Raw genomic sequence first — 9953 nt, 5'->3', positions numbered from 1 at the left:
TCCACTGTGGATGTGGCCGAAAAGGCCAGATCTTTGGCCGTAATCAGTCGTCAACGACTGCCAACACGGTTATCGTTGACCATCAACGACAGCCAACAAACGGTTGTCGTTGATGGCAATACGACCAGATCTGGCCGTCAATGGCTAGATCTCAATGGCCAGATCTACCGTGGTCTGGCCGAAGGCCATATCGACGCACGACCAGCAAGACCCGCCGTCGTGCTTCGATATGGCTTTTCCGGCCATATCCTTCGACAGTGGTGGCCAGCTGTCCGTCTTTGATGGGTGGGTTGGGGGTGTTTTTGTTAACTTTTAATATTTTATTATAGGGGTGTTTTGTAAATAAACAAACATAAGGAATATTTTTATTAATTTGCAAATCCTACGTCGTAATACTCGCCCAATTCAACTTTTTTCAAAAAACTTTTCTCAAAAACGTAAAAATGTGAACCAAATTTTGGCAAATATTCTTTCTTGTTTTTATCTTTTTCTTTCTCTTATCATACACGCTTACAGTTTAATTGAAAGATTATTCATGAAAAGTGCTCAACAATATTTTCTTCAAATTAAGGCATAAATTTGTCCTAAACCTTTTGCATTAATCTCCCAAAAAAAAAATTGTTGGATAAATTTGTTCATGTAGCTTTTCCGTTTCTTACATTTTCTAATCAGACTTTTTTTTGATACTTTTGCTTGAACAGGCCGAACCCATATTCAAGGACCCCAAGAGATTTCCGGATATGGCAGATCTTCATCTTAAAAATGCAATTTCCAGAGAGAAGTTTGAATCAAGCAGTTGCAATATAGCAGCCATGTGCCTAGAACGAACCATCGACTCGCCCTTTGATGAGTGATGCTGTGGAAACTCTCAAGTTTCCTTTTAGAAGATACATAAAAGATGTGCCCAAATGGGAATGAGCAAGGGAATTTTTTATTAGGATGGTAAGTATATGGGGATTGATCAGGATGAAGATTACTCAGATGAAGAAATTTCGAAGGGAGGATCTTCTAATTGTCCTGAAATCAACGAAGGAAGTTTTCCTTCGAGATCACACCAAAAGAATAGCAATAAAAGATCAGTGGATAAAAGTGTTTCTTAAAGATCATTTACAACCAGCAAGATTTCACAGGATGGAAATGCTTCTTTATACACCGAAAGCAGCCCCGAATCGAATGATGTTAGTGTTATTTCAAGTAACAGAAGCAGCAAGGGATTAGGTTTTGGCATTTCAGGCCAATATGGTAGTAAAAGTTGCAAAGTTCATTAACTTTGAAGTGAAATGGAAGCGATTACTTGAGCAGCGCGAAACAAATTAATAAAACAGAATATCAAAGGCAGGAAGTACCGGTTTAAAGTCAAAGAAGCATAAAATTCAAAGATATAACCATTTCTTAAGAGGCGTAAAAGTGCCAGGAAATCCTATGAAAGTTTAGATGACGCAACAATAGATACACATTCAAGAATGTCAGAAGATCCGATGAGTGAAGTTACTCTTCTTCATCCATAGCAATAAGCAAGGAATCATAGGGTGGAAAGTTTTATTGAAAAATGAAAATCTCCAACTAGTGATCACCATCAATGTTCTGAAAACTGGGTCGGCCTGGCCGGTCAAACTGGTCGGACCGGTGACCGACGTCCTCTTCGGTCCGGTTGACCATTTTCAACTGTTCACCAAATCCCTAATTTGACCGTTAGTGAACGAGGAGCTTTCAAGTTTCGAAATTAAAAGGGTTTTATAGAGTAGAGGTCGATGGTTCAAGGGATGGTGTTGGATTGGATTTTAGACACCAAAATCAGTTGGAATTTTGTTGGAAAAATCAACCTAATCGCGATGGTAATGCAAGTCATGACCTGTGAATGGGGGGCTACCTAGTGCCGAGGTTAGAGGGGTTTTGTAGAGTGGAGATCGGTGGTTTAGGTGGTGGTGTCAGATTGAATTTTGGCCGCCAGAATCAGTCAAAATTAGGCTGGAAAAATCAAACCGTAACTATCGCAGGGGTGTGTTACCAAGATTTCAAACCTGTAGGGACTGATTATCTTTTAGGGGTGTGTTTGCAAGATTTCAAACTTTCTGGAAATACAGTGACAGTTTAATTGAAAGTTTATTCATGAAAGTGCTCAACAATATTTTCTTCAAATTAAGCCATAAATTTGTCCTACACCCTTTTGCATTAACAACCACCTTCAGTGAGGATGTTGAGGATGCCAGAACCCCTTCAGTGACGACGGTATCATTGTTGTGAACTAGTACTGAGGTTAGAATTAAAATTCATTTGGATTGTAGCTTTTGTTTCATCAAATTGTGTAGTAGTAGTAGCTATTCATCACATGATTTTTAAACAATTAATCAACTGTACCGTTATAATTATAAGTTCGATCTTTGGTTTATTGAAGTAGCTCAAGCTACGTATAAGGATGAAACCAAGCAGCCTTGAGAGAAAAGGAAAAGAATGGACGCATTTCAAGATGAATGAATACATATCTTGCTCATATCACTCAATATTTTTCCTTGATATTTTTCTTTTCTTTATGTTGCAAACTTTTCTTTTCCGTAGATTTATTCTTGCTTTTATGCTTTATTAAAAGAGATTCATTCAATTCTCTTTGCTACTTCAATAAACTGATTACTTCCACTTTCTGAGCAGGGAAGATGGAACTTCTTAGCTATGCAAGACTTGGGACGTTAATATAAGAACTCATCAATTCAGTTGTACATAAATAAATACTTAAAAGAGTGTTGTAAATATTTATAGTATTAGAACAATATTTGGATGTAAGACATTATTTTTTCTTTTTCCGGATTTATGCATAATTTGTAAAATCTTAATGGTATCTCAGATTCTGTAATAGATTCATGATTATTCAATTGAATTCCTAGCTCTGAAGATATTATGGATGTGGGCATGTCCAAAAATATTGGAGACCTTTGTGATGGAGACCACTGACATATCAAACCTTCAGAAAGTGTATCTGAGAGATGAGATCTTTACTGTATACGTAACCTTAATGCCAGGCTAAAAAAAAATGGTAAATGATCAAAAATATGATACCAGTTAGCAATTCTTTCGTTAATTTAATACTTTTTCGGTTTATTAGTTATTGATTGTTGGCCGAGTGGACCAGCATCCTAACGTGGCAAGAACCAAGGGGCCGAGTCTCGTCAAACCGTGGGCACACGGATGCAAGGGAAGATTTTTGGCTAGGTGGACCAGCATCCTAACATTGCAGGAACCAAAGGGCTGATCGGTCGAGTCACGTCAAACTGTGGGCACAGGGAAGCAGGGGAAGATTTTTGGCTACGTGGACCAGCATACTATCGTTGTAGAAGCCTAGGGACTGAGTCATCTCGAATGTGGGCACATGACTGTTGATCTTGTCAGTCCTGCATGTTAAAGTGAACTCTATTTAACGATTAGATATTCATTTTTAAGTGTAGCGGAAAAGATTTATCAATTTGATTAAGCAATTCAAGTTAGAACACATCAACTACAAATGAGGTAAATAAAGAACACAATCATATATATGATTCGGCTAAAATCCATTTTAAACCTACATCCATGGGACCTTGTCCAGATCGAAGTTAATCCACTAAATCAAAACACATTACAAGATATAGTTCAAAGTTGATCAAAGTTATAGTAAAAGAACTCCTTGTTCTAGTTACACTTAGCACCACACTCTGAATCTTTAATGTATTGTTGCTCCTTGGATCCTCTTCACACCGGGAACACACCTGAACAAAGCTTAAGAACCACCCAAGCTTCAATCATTGATGCCACACAGTAGCATCAACAAAGGAACTACTTTCCAATAGCCATTCAAACAAGTATGAGATATGGTAAGGGTTTGGCACAAGAACAATAAACCTTTGAACCTTTAAAGAAAATACTCTAAAGATTTCAGAGTACAAAGAAGAATAAAATATCAAAAGGTTAGATTCAAATAATGCAAGAGAATAATTATATAGAGAATGGTTTCTTGCTCAACAATTTGTGCCACGTCAACCAACAGGGCTTGCCCATGTTTGCCAAATAAGGAAAAGATTCCTTCTTTTGGTTTGGACCATAAACAAATCGAGAAAAAACAACTTTATTCTCTAGGACCACAAATGGATATTTTGACACTTGTAAAGGTCCTAAAAAGCTAGCAAAAAGATAAACAAATATCGTTGATACTTTATTAGAAATACAACCCATGCAAGGTTGCAAATATCTGAAGAGAGTGTGCAAGCACAAACTGTTGTGCACACACACTCAATATGAAACAAGCCAAAACATAAGTTTGGCAACCTATGTACACACACAACTGTTGCGCACACGCAAGTCATAAGTTTGACAAAAATAATTTACATTCTCCCCCTTCATCAAACTTATAAACAAGAACCAAAGTGATCAAGAACAAACCTGTCTCAACCAGGCAAACAATCCTGTAAACAAGAAAGATACAAGAACATAAAAGAATTGAACAAAAGCAACACAAACACAATGTTAGCCAACAAAAACAACAAAGCAAAAAAAAAAACTAAGCACAATAACTTTTAAAAACTGAAAAGAAAACAACCAGCAAAAAATAACTCCCCCATGGAGAGATAACAACACATCAAATTTTTGTAGTTCATAAGAGCTTGAAGAAAAATTAAAGAAGCTAAAATAAAAGTTCACATCAAAGAAAATCAAAAAAAGATATCACCAACACTCTGCATCAACTTTAGCTCTCCGATAACTCAACTCCCTCTCTTTGTTCATATGTTTGAGTGCAGTCTTACTAATTTGTGAGAGGGCACCGAGGATCTTTGATCTTTTCTCTTAACTCTCTTTTTGGGTTCAGACTACACAGGAGAAGCAACATTGTCTTCGAGCTGAGCAACAGCTTTATCTTCAAGTACAGGTGCAGTTCAACATGAGAGGTGGGAGCTTTTAGCAATTTCTTCACTGCATTTTCCAATTTGTCCAGTTGATCATTGAAGGAGAAATGCATCTCTTTCACATATTGCAGAACATTCTCCATTGACATTTCCAGATCCTACATGGCATCAAACAACTTGGATTGCCAAGTGTTAACACGAACATGTTCGGTTGTGCAAGAGGTGGGGATATTCCTAGAGGGCTGCCTAAATGACTTATTATTCACAGTTTTGATTTTCAAAATAGGCTCCACTTCATGATATTTCGATTTGTAAGGAGCTATAATTTTGTGGATAATAGATGGGATGGGTAAAATCTAAAGAGCATGGGAGGATTGTGTAGCCACTATAATGCTAGTATATATAAGGGATCCCAAATAAATATTTTTCCCTAAACCTATCCTGTATGGAAGCTGAGCCCTGTCTGGCCTAACCGTAGAGTTGTGCATTAAAGGGGACTAATTGGTGAGGGAAATCTTAAAAAGCAAATAGTAGAGAGGTGTGAGGGAACTAGGCTAAAGGAAATCACTTCTCGACCACTTTGCGACAAATCCACCAATCAATACCTTAACAATTTTATCCAGCTCCAAAAACTGAACAACTTAAATGTTTTCTTAATAGCCGGTAGTCCTAAAACATCTCTAACAACTTTTTAATTAAAGAGAATCCATTTACCCTTAACATAAACTCTGTCATCATGTTCATCAGATTCGGGGTCAACATTATCAAAGCCAAAATTGGCATAAAACTCTTGAACAAGAGTTTGAATGGGAGCAATCAAATATATAACAGACTTGACCCATTTTTGATGCTTCATCATTTCAACAAAAAAAAAAAAAAAAAAAAAAAACTCATGAAAATCCTCAATTTTAACAATGGCCTCACTCACAATTGTCCTTTTGACAATGTGGTCTCTAAACCTAACCTTGACTTTAGGAGAAACAAAATAGGGAATTTTACCAGAAGGTGTGGCTTTCATGACCGCTTTCCCCTTTTTCTTTGCCTTCTCTGCTGTGTTGGAGACTTCGACGAACCAGCCTTTGCCAGAGCAGCTTTGCAAGATTTCAAAGATGCAATAGGAACCCTGTTTGAGGCACTGTCTAATGCTAAAGAAGAGGACTTTTCAGGTGAGGGAGGATTCGACTCAGATGGTGTGCACACAGAGTCTTCATGGTCATTTGAAGTAGGAGATGAACTAGAGGATGAGTGAGAAGACTCTTCTTCTTCTTATTCAGAATCTGGTGGAGTGGATTCCCTTATTGGAGTTTGACTATGCAGCTTGGCCTTCTTCCAGGTCAAAAAATCCTTTTTGAAGTTTGCTTTGCTTGAATCCATGAATAAAACACAAGGAAGAAGATGGCTTAATCGATTAGAGAAAAAAATCGTAACAGGAAAAAATAAAAAAGGGCAGGGCAAATAGGGTTTAAAGAGGAAGACTGACACGAAAGAGAGTTTTTAGGGTAGACAAAAATAGAAAAAAAATCAATTAAACGCCCTAAAGAAAAGTCTTCCTAAAACATGACTCTATCTTAAATTGATGTCAGCATTGTGCAAGCATGTGAGCACTAACAATTCAATTAAATGAAAATCATGTGGAAATTTCATGCAAAGATGAGTGAGCACAGCATCCCAAAGAAACATCAAATTTGTCAAAAGAACTGACATTATTAAAAAAATGAAATGCTTCACTAAAGTTTTTGAAGGTCAAGATAAACAATATGTGCTGATCATCCTAATAGATCAATTTTCAATCTTGAAAGGCACAAAAACTCACAAGGAAGATGTCAACATAAAACAATCTAAACAAGACTTCCTTAATCACAAACAAGAGAGGTAAAGTCACAATAGCTTATCTAAGTGTGTGATAGTGTCCTCAAGGCGGGGACACATTGGTCAAATAAGATTTTGCAAGAGAAACTCCCCCTTCCCTGATGCCCTACAACATTTTTCATTTTTTCTTTTTCAGCATAGAAGATATTGATTTGATATTTTTCTGTTCATTTTGAAACAAAGGGCAATAAACTTTCAAAACATAACCAAATGTGGCTTTTATACTTGCAAGAAGGTAGTCATCTAAATGGTAGATTTTCCAAAGCATAGGGGCCTCTACATTTCAGAAAATTACTCAAAATGACTGTCACACTTCAAGCAAGGTAGCTCTTTCACAATGATGACAAGAAAGGACAAACAACTCAGGATGAGATAAGGTCATGCTAGAGAGAGAGTCAATAGTGGCCACAACCTACCAAAGTTAGCACACAAACGAGAGAGAATTTACGATCAACGTGCTAGCACATATTAGAGGACTTGACAAGCAAAAATAAAAAAAGCATGTTCATGCTTTATTCATCATAGTCAAAGAAAAACTACTTAGGTTGAACTAGTCCAATAGACTTCCTAAAGAAAACAATTAAATCATAGTCAAGAGCTTTTGTAAAAAAATCAGCCAATTGGGATTTTGTGTTCACATAAGCAAGTGCAATGATGTTCTCTTCAACTAAATCTCTAATGAAGTGATGTCTTATGTCAATGTGCTTAGTCCTAGAATGTTGGACTGGATTCTTAGAGATATTAATGGCACTCGTGTTATCACAAAATATTGTCACATAATTTTGATCAATACCATGATCACACAACATTAGCTTTAAATTTGAGTACAACAACTCCCTACAACAATATACTCAGCCTCGACAGTGGATAGGGAGATGACATTTTGCTTCTTGCTGTATCATGTAACAAGAATGTTTCCAAGATAGAAAAATCCACCCGAAGTGTTCTTTCGATCATCCAAACTTCCAACCCAATCGGCATAACTATATCCAACCAAGCAACTATTAGAATCAAATGAATACCAAAGGCCAAAATCACAAGTATCTGAAACATATTTCATAATTCTTTTCACTGCATTCAAGTGCAACTCAAATAGGTTAGCTTGAAACCTAGCACAAATTCCAACATTAAAACAAAGATCAGGTCAGCTAGCTGTCAAGTAAAGAAGGCTTCCTATCATGCTTCGGTATATTTTGGTATCTACCTTTTTACCATGTTCATCTCTAGATAGCTTAAGGGTAGCACTCATAGGGGTTCTAGCATACTTTGTACTCTCTAAAAAAAAACTTTTTCAACATGTTTCTAGCATACTTAGATTGAGAAACAAACATGTCATTTTCCAACTGTTTAATTTGAAGACCAAGAAACATGTTTAACTCTCCTACCATACTCATCTCAAACTCATTTTTCATCAAGCTAATGAATTCAGATGCATGTGAGTGAGAGGTAGAACCAAACACAATATCATCAACGTAAATCTGTGCACACAAGATTTCACTGTTAACACGCTTAATAAAACGGGTTTTGTCGACACTACCTCATTCATAGCTATGCTCAAGGAGGAAAGTTATCAACCTTTCATACTAGGCCCATGGGGCTTGCTTCAACCCATAAAGGGATTTCTTTAATTGAAAACGTGATTGGGTTTATGGCAGTCTTGGAAGCCAACCGGTTGTTCCACATACACTTCTTCTGAGAGCATCCCATTTAAGAAGGAACTTCTGACATCCATTTGGAACAATTTGACCTTGAGGCAGTAGGCAAACAAAAGATGGATTGACTCAAGTTGGGCAACAGGGTGAAAGTTTCATCAAAATCGATTCCTTCCACTTAAGTATATTTGGGCATATGCATAGCTTTGTTCCTAAAACATTACCAAACTCATCATTATTTTTAAAAATCCATTTGATACCTATTATGTTTATTCCTTCAGGCCTCGGCATAAGAGTCCACACATCATTCCTTTCAAATGTTCTAATTCTTCATGCATGGCTTCAATCAACTCTCATCTTCTAAGGCTTGCTTGACATCTTCGGCTCTATAAGGGATACATAACAAAGATGGTTAATTTCATTTGTTTCTCCTTCTTATAACCATTACCTCATTTGATCTCTAATAATGGTTGCTAGAGGATGAGCTTTCTGTATCCAGTGTAGAATCTTTTCTTCTTGGGTTCCCAAGTTCTTTTGGAAGAAAAACCATTGTTAGCATGGGATTCACATTAGAAAACAAACTTTAATTTTCAAGAACTTTCTTCAAATAAGCAATAAACCTGAAGCTTGGGTCTAATATGACATTTTCTGTTACAAAAATGACAAACTGGAATGAATTTTGATACTTCAGAAGGAGTTTCGGTGCTTTAACGAATGTGTGGGACCAGAAGTTGATGTTCTAGCACCAGGACTAAAACCCAAGCCATACTAATCTCCGAAAGACTTTCCTTGACCAAGGACTTCATCAAACTTGAGAGAACCTCCATTCAACTATCAATAATGGCCTTAGTCTTAGTTAGTTCAATAGTTAGAACAACACTCTTTCGGACAAGGTTTTATTTTGCTTCAACAAGGTTGCATTTTCAATTCCAAGGGATTGCAACCTTCATTGCTTAGTCATTGATCATACATCTTATCATACGCTTCTTGTTGTCAACATAGATACAATAATGTCATCCAAAGACTCACTTTTACCATCTTCTTGGTTCATGTGAAAGCAAGAAACGTTTTCATCATCACTCGAATATCTTCATCACTCTCATCTTGGTCACTTTCACTCAAAGTGGCAGCCATGACCTTATCTTTCCTCTTTTTAGCATGTTAGCACACTCAGATTGTATATGCCCAAATCCTACACTCAAAACACTTGATACCCTTATTTTCTTTTCTCTATCTTTTTGAAAGGCTCGAGGTTTGACGGTCATAAGACTTTTTCACAAAAGGTTATGCCATTTCCACTCAAAAGGCTTTTTCATGTTTTTCTTAAGAAATTTAGCAATGTTTGTAAGTAAAGACATTATCGTCATGCAAGCTACTAAAATCAAATTATCAAAGGGATCAAAATCACCTTATGTTTGAGAGCCAAACCTTTGCTCAGTTATGATTATCCCATCATTTCAAATTCAGCCATAGGTTTGGAGAGAACCAATGAGATTATCAATGTTCATGACATCCGCATCACGACATTCTTCAATGGTAGTCACTTTAGACCTAAATCTCTGGAAAA

The sequence above is a fragment of the Pistacia vera genome, unplaced genomic scaffold (genome assembly GCF_008641045.1).
Source record: "Pistacia vera cultivar Batoury unplaced genomic scaffold, PisVer_v2 Contig246, whole genome shotgun sequence".
NCBI classification, from domain to species: Eukaryota; Viridiplantae; Streptophyta; class Magnoliopsida; order Sapindales; family Anacardiaceae; genus Pistacia; species Pistacia vera.
Note: the sequence above shows the minus strand (reverse complement) of the source record.